Raw genomic sequence first — 18,999 nt, 5'->3', positions numbered from 1 at the left:
TATACAACCTTACTCCCTGGTCAAGTCCACTGTTTACCCAATATGCTACAGGCCTATTTGGTCCACAGTTCTAGTTGTTCTCTGGTGATTGGTTCCTTCATCTCTGCTGTTCGGCTCATGTTCTCTGCGCTGTCATTTTGGGGCAAATGTGGGGGTCGTGAACTTAGTCAGCATGCAGCTAAGTCCTAAAGGCATGAGGTTCTATGGTGAAACACCAGCTGGTCCTAAGACTCTAGACCCTGGGGAATTTGAATCACCTGCTCTCACATGGGTCCACTAAATTCTCTTCCATAACACCAGGAAACAAGGAACAATTTCAAACTCAATGAGTTTTATTGATATTGCCAAGATCCAACAATTCATTACAGCTGCGATCAGTTTTAAATGCCAATTTTTCCTTTACAAATGTCATTTTACTGTGGTACTGTTCTAAACACGGGAAAATGCGCCACTTTGCAGGCATATTATAGACATCCCCCAGGCATGATATTTAAAGGAATATTTCATTTTTTTTGTTTCACTTTAAGCATTAAAAAATCACTGCTCCCAAAAAAACTGCCATTTTTAATAAATATTTGCATTGACACATGTCTCCTGGGGCAGGGCCCCAAACACTTTTTATGACAATAACTTGCATATAAGCCTTTAAAATTAACACTTTTGATTTTTCATGTTAGTTTCCCATGGACTTCAACAGTGTTTCGGCGGCTTTCGAATTTGCCGCGAATATCGCATATTGTTCGCTGTTTGGCGAACAGGCGAACACCCGATATTCAAGTCGGACATCGGGCTCATCCCTAATCATCTACTCCATCAATGATAACGACACTTAAAAATGATCTAAATGCTCTATTTGTATATTGAAAAGTTAGACACGATAGTCCAATCCTTTGGCCCAACCATTCATTTCTTTACAAGATGGAGACTTTTTATAGAGTGAAAATGCTTTCAACTTCGGAAATCACAACTAATGACACTGTTTCAATACACGGACTGGTACCGCAAAGCAACCCTCTAAAACTCCTTGGGCAGATTGAAAGTCCACTAATTCATCCCGCCATTTTTTTGTTGGTCTCTCTCTTTCTCTACCCTCCTCTTGCTTTAATTTCCCACACCGCCACAGATCCTCTTAGTCCATCTCCAACAGAAACATTTAAATATGCTGTCTGCTAAGAACAGCTCCTCTCTGACCCAAAGTGTACTCTTTAAACATTAAAGGCCTCAACGTGCCTGAAAAACGTAGCAGCGTTCAGAGGCACACCACCTGAAGGCGCAAATTATCTTTTTACAAGAAATGCAAATTTTAAATTAGGTAACATCCCACGACTATGTAACCGTTGCTTTCCCACGGTTTTAGATGCAGCCTGTGCCAAATCAAAAACCAAGGGAGTATCGATTTTGCTGTCTAGGTCATTGTCATTTATCCTTACCGACCAGTTGCTGGATCCAGAGGGCAGATTTCTTTTTTTGAAAGGGACATGGAAGAATAGGTCATGACCTTGGCTAATATTGATTGCCCCAACTCTAAACAAGTACCCTTTCTCCGAGAAACCCTGCTTAAATTAGGGACTTTTCAATCAGGTATTTTGATCCTTGGGGGGACTTCAATCTGGCTCTGAACCCATTGCTGGACACCTCCTCAGGTACCTCTTCTCTCCCCTTCTTGGCCTTACACCAAGCCAAACGCCAACTGGCCTCTCTTATGCTACATGACACATAGAGAACCTTAAACCCCAGGGAGGGAGACTACACTTTCTTCTCCCCACCACACAACCGCTACTCGAGATTGGACTATCTCTACATACGCCAATCTGACCTTTCTTACCTACACAAAGCTACCATTGAGCAGATGGTGCTTTCGGACCACCACCCAGTCACAATGACCTTGGTCTTCCCTGACAGGGAGGTCTCCTCCAAGATCTGGAGAATGGACGCATCCCTTCTGGCAGACCCTGGGGATCTGGCCATTATCAGACAACATATTGAGGAATTCTTTCACCTCAATGACACACCTGGCGTCTCACCTCTGACTCACTGGGAAGCGCACAAGTGTGTCATACGGGGACACATGCTTTCCATTGCAGCTCGGAAGAAAAGAGAACATTAAATGTTGATAAAGGAGCTGTCAGACAAGATACATAACTTAGAAGCCCAACACAAACGCTCATTGGCAATCCAAATTAGCGCAGGAACTGGCAGAGACTCGGGCTCTCTTACTGGAAGAACTCTTTAAAAGAGCACGCAAAAGACATGTACTGATGCAACGTTTGTTCTACGAACAAAGCAACAAACACAGAACCGGACGCTAGCCACTACAGTTCACCATGTGATTGACACTTCTGGGAATATCCACTCCAAAAACGAAGCTATAGCCTCTCAATTCCAACGCTTTTACAGCGAATTATATAACCTTCACCCCGGCGAACCAAACCCTGTAGGAGTAGACAATAAGATAAAACTGATACGAGAATTCCTAAGTAGATACAGTCCCTCTACTTTAACCAATGATTCTGTACAGTAACTTGAAGCGCCTCTGTCCTTGTAAGAATGGGGGGCGGCACTGAAGGCTACAAAACCAGGTAAAAGCCCAGGTCCTGATAGATTCTCTGCCCAGTATCATAAGCGCTTCTTGGACCTCCTTGCCCCGGGCTTTCTTAAACCTTTTAACTCATTGTCAGCAGCTCCCTATTCCTCGACCAGCTTACTGGAAGCATATATCACGGTGATCCCGAAAGATAATAAAGACCCAACCAATGTTGCTTCCTACAGTCCAATATCCTTACTCAATGTGGACATTAAGCTGTTTTCAAAAATGTTATATCCCAACATGTACCAAACTGGGTGGGACTGGACCAAGTAGGCTTTGTCCCAGGTAGAGAGGCTAGGGACAACACTGTCAAAGCCTTGAACCTCCATCACTGGCTGACTTCTAACCAATGGGAAGGTTTTTTCTAGCAATGGATGCAGAGAAGGCGTTCGACCGAGTGGCCTGGGACTATATGGGTGAAGTGCTGGGAGCTCTGGGTATTGGTGCCAAAATGCATGCACTCATCCTGTCCCTATATGCCAACCCAAAGGCCAGAGTTAGAGTCAATGGCCACCTGTCGAGCACCTTCTCAATCCATAACGGAACGAGACAGGGCTGTCCCCTATCGCCCTTACTCTACATCCTCACCCTGGAACCCCTTCTTCATTGTATTAGGGAATACCCAGATATCAAGGGGGTAAAGGTACATGGCCGTGAATTTAAAATCGCAGCATTTGCTGACGACGTCTTATTATTTTTCTCTCCCCCACTAATGTTCTTGCCAAATCTCTTGTCAGTTCTTGAAAAGTTCAAACACATCTCAAACTTGAAAATCAACTACTCAAAGTCATTCTCTCTGAATGTTTCTCTGTCCCCAGACCTTGTGCGACAATACCAGGTAAATTTCCCATTCCAATGGAAAACGGACGCTATCACGTACCTAGGCATAAAACTCCCTGTCAACCTATCAGAGCTCTATACTAGAAACTTTACAGCGGAAATAGAGAACATGCGTCGAGATCTCCAGAAATGTATCTAGTATCTGAGGCTGAACTACATACAGTACTATGGCTCCAAAAAGAACATATACTTCCCCATCTCTATGCCCATCCACTAATTGGAGCTACTTTCCAGACGTTTGACAGGGCATAAAAAGAAAATTTAATGTTTCAGCGCAAAGGAATAAGTACCAGCTCAAGGGTTGGAACTGGGAAATAATGTATACTAATTAACCACTTCAATACCAGGCACTTAGACACCTTCCCGCCCAGGCCAATTTTCAGCTTTCAGCGCTGTCGCAATTTGAATGACAATTGCACGGTCATCCATCATTGTACCCAAACAAATTTTTTATCATTTTGTTCTCACAAATAGAGCTTTCTTTTGGTGGTATTTGATCACCTCTGCGGTTTTTATTTTTTGCGCAACAAATAATAGAAGACCGAAAATTTTCGAAAAAACAAGTTTTTATTTGTTTCTGTTAAATTTTTTGTAAATAAGTAAGTTTTCTCCTTCAATGATGGGCACTGATATGGCTGCACTGACGGGCACTGATACAGCGGCACTGATGGGCACCAATGAGGTGGCACTGATGAGGTGGCACTGACGGGCACTGATGATGGGCACTGATAGTTGGCACTGATGGGCACTGATAGTTGGCACTGATGGGCACTGATAGGTGGCACTGATGGGCACTGATAGGTGGCACTGGTATGCGGCACTGATGGGCACTCATAGGTGGCACCGACGGGCACTCATAGGTGGCACTGATGGGCACTCGTAGGCGGCACTGATGGGCACTCGTAGGTGACATTGATAGGTACATATGGGTGGCACTGATGGGTACTTATGGGTGGCACTGATTTGTGGCACTGATGGGCACTGATAGGTGGGCACTGATGGGCACAGATGGGCACTGACAGGTGGCACAGATGGGCACTGACAGGTGGCACCGATGGGCAATGACAGGTGGCACTGATAAAACATTGGGGGCATTGCTTGGCAGATCTTGGACATAATGGGGGGGTGTGTGGACGAGCAAGGTGGAGGACGTGTTTTGGCTGAGCTCCTCCAAGCCACAGAGAATCCGCTGCCATCCAAGCTCTAATTCTCTCCTGTGAGCCTGCTTTATCTCTCCTGTGAGCCTGCTTTGGCTATTTTTAGTACCCCGGGCCTGCAGATTGCTCCTGGCAGAGACATTCGCCGCCATCTTGGGGCCTGCGGCCCGATCGGAGCCTCTGGCCTGCCGTCCCTGTGAGCCGGGCACCGAGCGGATGCTCATCCCTGACGGGTGGCTGTCAACCTTCCAGGGGACCGGCGGGGAGGGACACCTGAGGACTGCCTGTGCGCCCGATTCCTCCGCTCTGCTGCACTGAGGCCTGGCGTTACCCTGCGGCCTGCTATCTACCCGGAGCCTCCGACCTACACCATCTAAAGAGCCGGACACCAGCCTGGGGTGGATCTGCCCTGCCTGACTCCTGGGACACAGTGAGTAGCAGCTCCCCCTCCCCACCCACGCTCCGCTCTGAGCCTACATTCCGTACTGAAAACGGCGCTCGCCCGACCGGATACAATTATTAGGAAAGTCCGCGGCTTCAGCCTATTCCTGGAAGTCGGCGGCCATCTTGGTGCTCCAAGTACTCCCATAACCATTTTACTCCACTACCTTTCTCATTGAAACTTTTCTACAGCATTTACCCTTCAGCAAGTTCCCCCCTCATCTGACACATCACCTCCACAGCCTCCATCCTTACTCAATCACAATAATTTTAATAATTTTACTTGCTCTTTTGCTGTTGCTGGAGTACATTTTCTGCTACCTGTGTTCCGCCTATATGGGAGCCCCTCCAGGTGCTGACAACATTTTGATGTATGTGTGACACTGCTCAGATGTGAGGGAGAGTGCCCCTTGCAGCTATCGGCCATATAGCTTCAATTATGCCCGCCAAAACACCTAAGCTCCGCTCTGCCCCTGTTAAACGTCCAAACAAGAGATCACTCTCTATTCCAGTCTCTACAGGTTCTATTCAGCAATACCTAGCCAACGCACGTGGTGACCAAGACAGAACCTCGAGAACAAGCGCCTCTCCATTATCCCACGCTGCCTCTGTGAGGGAGAGCTCTCCAGCTTCTTCCTGCTGCTCGGATCTTATGGATGATCCCAGATCCCCCGTAGGCTCTGAAATGTCTGCACTTATGAGCGGCCTCAAAAAAGAACTTGCAGGTATGTTTCAGAGTTTGGAGAAATCCATCAAAAAAGAAATAACTGCCGATAGATCTGATATGTCACATATCTTGGCCAGGGTAGAGGAAGCGGAGCAGCGACAGGACACACAGGCACTAGCTATTAAAGAACTGCAGGACACTGTTGCCCAGCTGGCTTTTGCCCACCGTGCATCTTTATATAAGCTCGAAGACCTCGAAAATTGCAACCGCAGAAATAATATCCGAGTTAGAGGTTTGCCGGAAGCCACTGGGGATACTGATGTTGAACCTTCTATAAGAGGCATTTTTAATACCATCCTGGGTAACCCTGTCACTGCACCATTACGCTTTGACCGTGTGCATCGGGCCTTACGACCCCGTAACGCTAACTCGGACCAGCCCAGGGATGTCATCTGCCGCCTACATTATTTTGAAGATAAAAATGCCATTATGGTAAAGATGCAAGGCTTACCTAACATTGACTTTGACGGGGCTACCATCAGTATCTATCCAGATCTTTCCAAAGATACTTTGGACTGCCACAGAGCACTAAAACTGCTACTGGATAATTACGATCTGACGGGATTACATACAGATGGGGCTTTCCTGCCTGCCTGATTGCTACAAAAAACGGTCGTTCCCATACATTGAGATTTCCTGAGGAACTTCCAACTTTTTTGCAGGACCTACATCTCTCACCCATGGAACTTCCAGGCTGGCAGGATCCGATTCCAAAATTTTCATGTCCCGTGGACTCTGTCTGGAAAAAGACCCCCTCAAAGAGGAGTCGCACTTCTCTTCCGGGTTCTGCACAAAAACATGGTTGAAACATTTATTTTTTCACTCATGTTTTTGCTAATAATGTGAATCATTTCTTTCTTACAAAAAGGTTTTTTCTGCCGGGTCAGGATCTGGCCGCTGTGTATACATATACATATAAAATTTTTCTTTATTTTTTTTTTCTATACTTGTGTGCACGGGACCGGAGCGGACTCACCAGTAAGCTGACCAATATTTGTTTTTCTTTATTATTATGTTGATTGTTGCATGTTTCCAATTGGTCTGCATTTGCGATTCCTTTTAGGTTGCTTATTGTTTCTATTGATCCTGGTTCCACTTACATGGGTTTTCATATTTTCGACTGGAATTCATTGTTCTCTTGTTAATGGCAGGTTGTTAATCTGTTTTTCTTCTACAGGCCGTGTGCTGTCGGGGCGCACTCCCCTTACCACCTCCCCCCCACAGCGTAACACCACCCCCCACCTCCTCCTGGGGATGGCGAGTGTGAATGGCCCTGAAGATGTCCTATTTAATCCTTGTTCAAGGATTGGGATGGCCTTTCGCTCTCTCTTTCCCCAATGGGACCACTGCAGTCTTCTGCGTGATATTTTTTCATTTCCCACAAGTTCCCTGACTTACATATATAATCTCTGTATATGTTTATCTTCTTCTTCTTCCTCTCATCTCTTCCTTTCCTACTATTCCCCTTTTTCTTCTTTCCCTCCCCCTTTTCCACCTCTTTGCTGGTATGCTTGGCAAGACAAACTGAAAATATTTATTCTCTTTTTAAATGGCTAAGGTAAAGATTGTATCCTACAATGTTAGGGGTCTTAATGTCGCTGCTAAACAACATCAATTATATCGTGAACGTAAACAAGCCACATGTTCCATTGCCTTTCTTCAAGAAACGCACTTAACCCACACAACACCTGTTAAACTAACCTCACCTAACTTTCCGCAGTGGTACTATAGCCTATCAGACACCAACAAGTCCAAGGGTGTAGCCATTGGTTTCTGCAGTAGTTTGTCTTTCAGGCTATCTGACATGCTTGCGGATGACTATGGTCGCTTCCTTTTTCTCAAGGGATTCATTGGAAATGTCCAATGCACGCTTGCAAATATCTATTGCCCGAACCATAACCAACCTGCCTTTCTCTCCCAAATATTGACTAAATTGTCACACTTTGCTAAAGGACTTACTATTCTAGCGGGGGATATAAACATGCCGTTAGACCCCATTATTGATACATCACAAAGCCGTTCTAATATCTCTTTCAAAAGACTGAAATTTGTGAAAAAACGGCTTCTTGATCATCAATTGATGGATGTTTGGCGCCTTCTTCATCCTAGGGAGAAGGATTTCTCACACTACTCCTCAACGCACCAATCATACTCCAGAATAGACAATATATTCTTAGACCATTTCCATCTCCCCTTTTTACACTCTGCCCACATTGGTTTCGCATCAATTTCAGACCATGCACCTGTGTCGATGACATTGACCATGCCCTCCCTACCCCGACATACCACCAACTGGAGGCTTAATGATTCCCTTCTCACTAATGAAGCAGAGGTCTCTATGTTGGCCTTCCATTTATCGCAGTACTTTAGGGAAAACAAATCCTCTGACACCTCCCCCTCGGTCGTTTGGGAAGCTCATAAGGCTACCATTAGAGGCCAGCTCATTGAGCTTGGTGCGCGGATAAAAAGAGAGCATGGTCAACAAATTAACCAGGTTTTACAACAGATAGAGGCTCTAGACAAGCAGCATAAACTTTCTTTACATAATGAACACCTTAAATCCCTCACACTTAAACGTGAGAAAATTGAAGTCCCTCCTCAATCTAGACACCAAGAGAAAGTTCCAACGTCTGTCACAAAAATTTTATGAATGGGGCAACAAACCAAGTAGATTGTTGGCTAGATCACTAAAGACTAAACAGTCGCAATCATTTATCCCCAAAATTAAGCTTCCGTCAGGTGCATTGGCCCATGCAACTCCAGATATTGCTAAAGCATTCAGAGACTACTACGCGGACCTATATAATGTCAAAAATGACTTGTCCTCTCTTCCTTGTAAGGAGAGACGAAACCGTATGCTATCCTACTTGAGAGAGGCAAATCTTCCTAAATTGCCCATATCTGTCCTTAAAGAATTAGAAGAAGACTTTTCGGTCGAGGAATTTCAGACAGCTTTGAAGTCCTCCCCCTCTGGTAAAGCCCCTGGACCTGACGGGTTCACGATTTTATATTATAAAACATTTAGCGACATCCTGCTCCCTCGACTCTCTGAATATGCAAACTCAATCTCCCACTCTTCAGGTTTACGCCCAGAATCACTTTCGACTCATATCACAGTCATCCCCAAACCAGACAAGGATCCTACACTCTGTAATAATTTTAGACCTATATCGTTAATAAACGTTGACATTAAGTTATTCGCCAAAGTTATGGAAAACCGCTTACTTCCCCTTATACCAAATTGGATCTCGGCGGATCAATCAGGTTTCATACCCGCTAGAGAAGCAAAAGATAATTCCCTTCGTGCAATCTCCCTGATTCAATATGTTCGACGGTGCTCCCAGCCCACCCTACTCCTCTCCACTGATGCAGAAAAAGCTTTCGATAGGGTGGACTGGGAGTACCTTAAGCTGACCTTACGCTACTTCGGTATGGGTCCTAAAATGTTCTACCGTATTTCCTCCCTTTATGCTAACCCTTCTGCTCAAGTTAGGATTAACGGAACGTTGAGTGACCCCTTTGTCCTACATAATGGAACCAGGCAGGGCTGTCCCCTCTCCTATTTGCTATCACTCTAGAACCTTTCCTCGCCACAATTAGGAACAATGCTAATATCAAAGGCATACAAATAGGCAACAGATCCCATAAATACGCGGCATATGCAGATGATGTACTATTTTTTATCCAACAACCTCGGATTTCGATTCCGAATTTGATGTCTGCATTCTCCACGTTTCAATCAATTTCTAACTTCAAAATAAATTTATCTAAATCCGAAATTTTAAACATTAACATCCCCAAGTCCGAGACTCTCTTCCTTAAACCCCTTTTTCCTTTTCGATGGGAATCAAATTGTTTGAAATACCTAGGTATTTATCTTACCTCTAATCTTCAATCCCTTTTCCGATATAATTATATTCCCATGCTAAACAAAATCAGATCTGACCTACGAAAATGGTCTAACCTGTCACATACTTGGTTAGGGAAGGTTAATATAATTAAAATGAACATATTACCACGCATCCTTTTCCTCTTTCAAATGCTACCACTAGGTGTCCCAGTGGATTTTTTTACTATTTTACAGTCCCTGGTCTCCCGCTTTATCTGGAAGGACAGACACCCTAGAATATCCAGGGAGTTATTGTTTCGTTCCAAATGCTCAGGTGGTCTGGCACTTCCTAATTTTAAAGCCTACTTCCAAGCAACTGTATTGGCCAGACTAGCTGAATGGAAATATGCCCTTAACTGGAAGCTATGGGTACAAATTGAGTATTACCTGAGTGGTGTGGACCTTTCAATAGCTCCCTGGATACCCCGCTCCCACAGGAACCTTGCCCATACTACCTCGGCCCTTACCATCTCCTCTTTGGATGTATGGGACGCACTACATAAAAAATATTCCTGGAACTATGACTCCCCTTTGCTACTTCTTCTCAATCACACATACTTTCTACCAGGCCTTCTGGATCCAGGTTTTAAATCATGGAGGTCAGAAGAACCCCTCCTATTGCATCACGTTCTAAATGGAAATACACTCAAACCCTTATCTTCAATCCTCACCCCTAAACCTGCCACGTTCCTAGATAAATGGAGATACCACCAATTACAACACTTCTTAAGCTCCCTTCCTACTCCACTTAGGGGCGTCAGTGATTTAAACGATATAGAAGTAATATTCTTTCCAAAAGACCCCCCTCTACATAGCATCTCTATATTCTATAAAGCTCTTATTACTCTTCAAAACCCCGACCCCCCTCCCTACCTGACTAAATGGGAAATTGACCTTGGTCTCTCCCTGACTGACAACCAAAAAGATAGGATCCTCCAACTTGCTCACACCTCGTCCATAGCCTCAAGAATGGCAGAGGTCAACTATAAATTGCTCACTAGGTGGCATTACACCCCAGTTCGCTTACACCAAATGTTCCCCGCCAGTTCCCCATTGTGCTGGAGCAACTGTGGGAACAAAGCTACTCATGCACACATATGGTGGTTCTGCCCACTGATTAAACCGTACTGGGAGGATATTCGCACTCTGATTGCTCAGATTGCTGATGTTCATATACCAAATGACCCATGGGCTATTCTTTTTCATGTCACAAAAACTCCCATAAAGGCGTACAAACACTCAATCATTCCTTACCTACTGAACACTGCCAAAGCCTTAATCCCCACTTTGTGGGGCCAACCAATTATTCCTTCTATGAAGGCCTGGCTACAAATGGTTGACAATGTATACCTCATGGAGAGTATCACCCACAATATTAGAGGGACCTCCCAGAAACACTCTCTAACCTGGGAATCTTGGAAAAAATTTCAGTCTACCGCCACATATACAAATCTCCTGCTCTAACCCCTCAACCCTAACACTCTAGCATAGCCATTAAACACTTATTCATGCTAATTTTCCCCTCTGCTCAATACATGGTCTAGTATACCAGCAACGTCCTACCCTTTTCCCCTCCCACCTTTTAACTCTTTCTTTTCTATTCTCTCCTTTTCTACCACTACTCTGTCTTGATGTATACTTATGTTAAACTAAAGCAATATTTTCTATTTAAATTATATTTAGAGTATAGTGCTCACCTAGTTCACATTTTTTATCCAAATTAGCTGTTTAGCTGACTCTATGTAGCTTCCTGGATGTACCTACTATAATTTTCTAATTGGTGGATTCTATGAGTACTGTATCCTATGTTGTTGAAAAAATAGAAGTGTTATCTATTTTGTGTTATAATTGTATACATGATATATTTTTCTTTAATAAAAATTTATTAAACAAAAAAAAAAATCTTGGACATAATGGTGCCAATCAGTGCCAATGGTGCCAATTTGTGGGCACTGATTGGCACAGATTGGGCACATTGGGTACATGTGGATGGCCAAGGGGTACATACCTGGCCATCCACATGTTGCCCATTCCCTGGTGGTCCTAGTGGCGATCCCTGGTGGTCCAGTGTGGTGATCTGAGGGGGGGCTGCACTGATAAACAATCAGCGCAGGAGAGCCACCGATCGGCTCTCCTCTACTCGTGTCTGTCAGACGCGAGTGAGGAAGAGCCGATCAACGGCTCTTCCCATTGACAGCGTGATCAGCCGTGATTGGACACGGCTGATCACATGGCATATACTGTGGATGCCTTAGGCCCCAGGAGGGGGAGAAGTTTCTGGTGAGTGCAGCCAAAATAGGAGCACGAATAAGGCACGCATGGTGTGATCACCCATTGGAAAGTGAATTAGATCAAAAGTTGATTTCCTCACTGGCACAAGAGCACTTTATCGATTCTATATAATTTTGGACTACTGTTATTTATTCATTTATATTGGCATGAGATCAATAGTTGTTTTTTTCACTGGCACAAGAGCACTTTATATGTATTTAAATTATTTTTCACTATCACGTCCATAGGTAAAAATACTGGTTGCAAATAGTAGTTCATATATGCATTTACATTTACTCTTTAATCGGGGTTTAATTAGAAGCACCTACCACCAGGTACATAACAGAACAGCACCACATATATTTTGTTTTCTTTTTTTCTCTCATTGATTTACTCCACTAATTGGTAGGGGCAGCGGTTTTATCAGGAACATATAAAAACAGAACAGCGCCATATCTACTTGTTTTCTTTCTTTTTTTTTTGTTTGACAGGGCATGTACAACATATAAACTCCACAAGTTCCCTTTCTGGTCATATCTGCAACTGAAACATTATTTATACAATCCAGCTCATATATTAGGGACCCAACGGTTTTTGAGTCTCTCTACACCAGATCATCTCCCCAAAGCCATGTCATATCGACACTCTACACCTCAATGTTTGGGGAGCGGTACGACACGATACGCACTGACCACGCTTTTTGGGAATCTGCACTGGATATGGAGTTAGATGAAGCTTCCTGGGATCGAATACATCTGTGTATCCATAAGGGGTCCCTAAATGTAGCGACACAAGAGAATGACTACAAAATCAAAACTAAGTGGTACAAAACCCCAGGTATTCTGACCGCTGCTGGAGGTGCAGAGTGGAGAAGGGCACTCTTCTTCATATCTGGTGGATTTGTCCCCTGATCCAGCCATATTGGCGTAAGGTTCATGACACGACAACCCTGATCACTTCAACTCCCACTAGAGTTCACTCCGGCACAATATCTACTACATCATTCACAAATTCACAGAAAACGCTACTTCAAGTCGGTGGCTATGCACCTGATCAGCGCTGCTAGGCTTTGTGTACCGGTCCACTGGAGATCTACGTCTCCTCCATCTATGCAGGAATGGACCTCTCGTATCCACCATGTTGCAGTGATGGAGGAGCTGATATATACCACTCTCGACAACATATCCAAATACTCTTGGTACACCTACCGAGAATCCCAAGCCTACCGAGAGCTGATACGACATAGCAAGTGACATGTCCCATGAGTAGGGGACTTGGCAGTAAAGGATCCTCCTTACCGCTCGTCATAAGCCATAAGACACAACTTGACATGTTGGAGATGGAGAGGGTAGTTGGTGGTGGCCCCACCCCCTTTCCTCCCTCTTTACTCTGTACTCTTACTCCCCCCGTCCCCCTCTCCTTTTTTTTCCCTCCCTTTCCCTCTACTCTCTCTCTCTCTCTCTCCCCCCCCCAACCCCTGCCAGCTAAATAGACATGAAAGGGGAAAGTGGGACCAGTAACAAGAAAAAGTGCTGACCGATTTTGCTTCCACACCCCTTTGGGATATCTCAAGCGACCTAACCAGTGGTGCTCCTATATAACTTGTTGGTAAATATTAGACAGTTTATGGCTACTCCTTATGATAACCTTGAATGAAAGAGACAATAATATTGGGAATAGCTGCAGGAACAGGATGACTCCCTCGCATCTTAATATATATATATATATATATATATATATATATATATATATATATATATATAGGCTATAGGTAGAGTTGTTTCTGTATGCCATATTTTGCTACGTTTTCTGTATGTACTAGTATACCTGCAGTGCTGTCTATGAAACCACTTACTGTATTGTACATGAAAAACTTTAATAAAATCTTTATGAAACAAACAAAAAAATAAAATAAACAGCATTTTGACTCAAGGAAGGATGAGAAAAAAAGGTGAAAAATATTGTAAGGAAAAAAAAATATATATATATTTTCACATGAGAGCTGCAACTCTGATTTAGACAAATGTTAATAATGGTTCAAAACTATTTTAATTATTACACAATGTACCCAAAAATCATTAATACCTGCAAAGAGCTGCCTATACATGTGAACCTGTCTCATTCTACAGCTGTGAAGCTTTTGCTTCTGCCCAATAGTGCTCATATCTGGTGGTAACCAGTGCCCCAGTGGGAATCTGGATCAAGTGTATCTACCAAAAACAATAAAGCAATATATCGCAGCATACTAGTCCTAGGTTGTGATGGCTGTATTGATTTTTTTTCAGGCAATTTTGTTTTCAACTGGTAATTGGTAATTAACACACTTCCTGTCCTAAGATAGCATTGTGCAATCATTGTACTGTATCTGCAGAGAGGCAGCCACCCTTGCGCAGGAAATATGCTAAGATTACAAAACACCCCTCTGTTTTTCTGATGAAAGTAAGTGGGAGATGTTCTGTAGCTTACAGAAACAACCTAAACTACTTGAAATGGACTACTTGAGATAACACTAAAGAGTGCTCATGACATAAGGCAGCACTGGATTAATGTGCAAAAGTGTAACATTTAACTTATGGGCACAGATGGGATCGCACTTATGGGCACAGATGGGACCGCACTTATGGGCTCTGATGAGACCGCATTGATATTGAAGCTTACTGAGATTTCCATACATTAGTGGGTTCCACCATTATTGTGTTATTGATTATTGATTGTTTTTTTCTCATGTCAACATTTACTTGTGCCACATGCTAATGTAAAGCAGCCCGGCTCTTTCTTTCTGTCTTGTGGCTTAGGATGTTCTCATATACACCATACAAGCACTGACTGCTGTTAGAAAGACCTCAAAGCTACAGCAGGAGGAGGAATATTTCTAACACTGAATTACAGCAGAGTACAGTGTGTATAATATATAATTATGGGCATGTGTCTACAGTTAACTAATGATTACATAAAGCAAGTAAGGGCAATGTGTTTATCTGCTGTTGTGGCTAGAGGGGAGAGAACAGACATACTTTGCATTTTGTAAGGCTGTAACCTACCTATCCTGCTGTGTGTTACTGAGTAGTATGGCTAGCTGGCTGCAGAATGAGAGGCCTGATTTACATTGAAGTGGGCTTGTTCACATTTAACATGTACAGGGCTAGTGTACCCTCCCACATTGTCTCCAATTCCTGAAGCATGATGGGAAGTGTAGTTTGATTATAGTGTAAGAGAGAGGAGAGGATATGATGTAATCCTTGTTCTAACAGCTCCTCCTTGGCAGAATACATGCAGCGTTTGAATTACAGAGAGGACTTCCTGAAAATTCAGTTAGGCTTTTCTCTTCAATGGTAAGGAATTTCACAAATGTAATAACTGTTTAGTGTTTTGTGTGGTGGGGTTGTGTACTATTAGGGGATTTTTTGCCAATCCCGGAGTTCTGCTTTAAGGTAAAAAAAAAAACTCCCCACTACTAGTTACCCCCTATTACTAAGCACTTTCCTGTCTACTGTCATAATCCAGCACAGTACACGGCTGCAGCGGCTTTCACTGGTGAGTCTGAGGGCAACGGAAACCATAGATTCCTGCTGTCAGACAAACTCCCGTGAGGAGTGAGGGCTGGCAAGGCTTAGCGGCGCTGTGTGTGTCTATAGACATACACATCCCAGATCAGGAGCACATATGCAAGTATGTCCCCTCAGCACCATGCTTGCTAAGGGGATACCCGGAGGAGAGGAGGAGCCGACAATACCATCAGGGGACCACCAAAGAGGAGGTAATGGGCTGCTCTGTACAATACCATTGCACAGAATAGATAAGTATAACCTATTTTTTATCTTAATTAAAAAAATGGCTTTAGATACATTTTAGAAATCTGTCTCTTTTGGCAGTGTGAGAAATGGTGGAACTGGTGACAGATTCATGTAGGTGTCAGAAAGGTGTATATGAATCTTTTGCAACTATGACACACTGTTGTAAACATCACTCCTGCAATGTGGCAGAGTTTTACAGGCAGAGAAGATATTTGGAGTAATTTGGAGAGTAATGGAGATGCATCAAATATTAGTTCCAGAGCAACTTAAAAACAAATTTTGCTGCAAAATTGTCTCAAAGATGCACCATAATAATTACACGTGTCACACAATCAGCAGTTTGCTCCAACATGGAAGAGGTCTTAAGATGCACCATAATAATTACACGTGTCACACAATCAGCAATTTGCTCCAACATGGAAGAGGTCTTATATACCCCCAGTTTCCTTATCACCAATATGGCAATATTTCTTTATGAATTTCTCACAAGAATAATGCCATATAGTAAACATGTTCTCAAATAAGAACTAAGTGAACTTGTCACAGAGTTTTCATTAATTTGGTACAAGGCTTCTAAGCACATCCACATCACCAGAAATTTATACAACATGCTTTTTGCTTCTTAGTATATCAGGGAATAAGTATTGTAGGGGGGTTAAATATTAGGACAGCTGTGGGGGTGGTGGTGGGAGGTTAGGTCAAAAGTCCAGTAAGTGCTCCCTCCCCCTCCCTATTTTAAACTACTGCACTAAACTGTCAAAAAACACTATTTGGGGAAAATGTTAGTTAATATAGTTACCTTCTATAGTGCAGGGAGTGACATCTCAATTTTTCTGGCGAGATTTTGGCTACTTGACGTTCTCTTCTAGATGCTGCAAGTGGGGATAAGGTAAGCATATCAGCAAACTTTTTTTTAACCCAGGGGCTTTTTTTGACAGTGTAATGCAGTGGATTTAGATGGGGGTAGAGGCCCTCACTAAATAAGTGAACCTTACTATTTAGGTACAAGGTACACCTAAATTTAAAGGGTTAGGACTTGAAGGATTTAAGTGTTAAGGGGCTGGTTGGAAATGTTAAGGCTCATTTTATGAGTTAGGTTGAGTGTTATTTGGTCTTCTTAGAATCATAGTTAAAGTGATATTAAAAAAACAAAACAAAAAACAAATAAAATTATATTGCATCTCCCCAATTTATAGATGTGGTGGCTGCACTCATTATTTTTTTTTTAGACTTTTTTTCCTTTATTTTCACCTGGTAATCTGGTGGATTTCAACTTATTTTAACAGACCAAGCTGTGCAGACAAATTAGCAGTTAGAGAGTTGAGACAAACCATTTAACACTGACAGGGGTGATTACAATGGTCAGCTTTTATTCATTTATGTAAAACCTTTATACCAAAAGGAAAAAACTGTTGCTGTAACTAATTATAAAGTGTTAGCTCAGCTTCAATTTTATAGTGAAGGCCATCTGAATCTGCTAGTTAAAGACTACCCTCTCCCCAGACTGACAATGCTGAAGTTCAATGGTGTCTGCTTTACTACTTTATCCAGAATGCAGATGCTCTAAGACAGAAAGTGTGTTACTTGTAGAGGTGGGCAAACTGTTCGCCCCAAGCATGAGTTCAGGTCGAGCATTGGCTGTTCGGCCGTTCGATGAACACCCGAATTATCGGGGTGTTCAACCTTTTGTTCAGCCCGCTGAATAACCACAATGCACTGCGCTGCCGCATAGTTCATTGGAAGCTCTGATTGGCTGAAGCAATTAAAGCTTTGCCCAATAAGGGCACAGAGCACTGTCAGAGCCATGATTGGAGAAAGTAATGATGACTCTATACAATCATGGCTCATTTCTCTTAGTCCCGCCCCATTCTATAAAAATATTCTCCCCATAGCGGCCGTTTGCACTGTGTTTTTGGCGTGGAGAGAGATAGAACAGGGCTCTGTTCAGTGCTACTAGCGAGTTAGTGTGATACAGTGTGCTATTGTGATTCTATTGTCAGTGTAGAATATCAGTTTAGTGTGAATCCAGTGATAGTTCAGTGTGAGTGTAGTGTGACCATTCATTTTTACTTTAGTGTCAGTTTTGTGAGTGTAGTGTGACCATTCAATTTTATTTTAGTGTCAGTTTAATTTGTCAGGACAGGTTTCCTGCAGTATACAGTATATCAGTGCATTACTGCATGTTTAACGCAGTATATATCTGTGCGTTAGGGATGAGCTGGATGTTCGAGTCAAACTTAAGTTCGACTCAAACATCAGGTGTTCGCTCATTTGCCGTACAGGGAACAATAAAACACCTTGTCCCCATGTTGATAGGGACAAGGGACTCATCTCCACAACCCTTGCCCGGTGGTTTGTGGGGGTATGCGGGCGGGGGGCTTATCAGAATACCCCTACCTTTTCAAAAAAAAGTGTCAAAAGTGTAAAAAAAGACAGGAGACACTTAGGGACAAGTCCTTTATTAAAAGATAAAAAAATAAAAATGTCCCACAAACTACTGTAAGGTTCATCTCACACCACCCGACAAGCCGAAGAAAGAAAAGCAAAAGCCGCAACACTTCCGCCCCCATGGGAGGCTCCCACCAAGTGATGCTTCTTCTCGATGATAGCTGTTATATAGCTGAGGACGGGGCCACTCGGTGACGTAAACAGGAGACCCCGCTCCCCTCTCACACCACGTGGTGTCAGAGGAAAGCGGGGTCGCTGTTTACATCACCAAGTGGCCCCGCCCTCAGCTATATAACAGCTGTCATCAAGAAGAAGCGTCACCCGGTGGGAGCCTCTCATGGAGGCGGAGGTTTTGCAGCTTTTTTTTTCTTCTTTCAGATCATCGGCGGCGTGAGATGGACCTACATTCTGGGACATTTTTATTTTTTTATCTTTTATTAAAGGACTTGTCCCTAAGTGTCTCCTGTCTTTCTTACTATTTTTGACAATATACCCATTACCAATTCACATAAGGGGGGAGGTCGGGATCTGGGGGTCCCCTTGTTAAAGGGGGCTTCCAGATTCCAATAATCCCCCCGCCCGCATACCCCCACAACCACAAGTATGGCAAGGGCAAGGATTGTGGGGATGAGGCCCTTGTCCCCATCAACATGGGGACAAGGTGCTTTGGGGGCCACTCCAAAGCACCCTCCGCATGTTGCGGACATGTGGCCTGGTATGGTTAAGGAGGGGGGGCGGTCTCTCATCCCCCCTCTTTTCCTGTGGCCTGCCAGGTTGTGTGCTTGGATAAGGGTCTGGTATGGATTTTGGGGGGATCCTTATACCATTTTTTTTTTAATTTTTAT

The sequence above is a fragment of the Aquarana catesbeiana genome, linkage group LG04 (assembly GCF_042186555.1).
Source record: "Aquarana catesbeiana isolate 2022-GZ linkage group LG04, ASM4218655v1, whole genome shotgun sequence".
In the NCBI taxonomy this organism is placed as follows: Eukaryota; Metazoa; Chordata; class Amphibia; order Anura; family Ranidae; genus Aquarana; species Aquarana catesbeiana.
Note: the sequence above shows the minus strand (reverse complement) of the source record.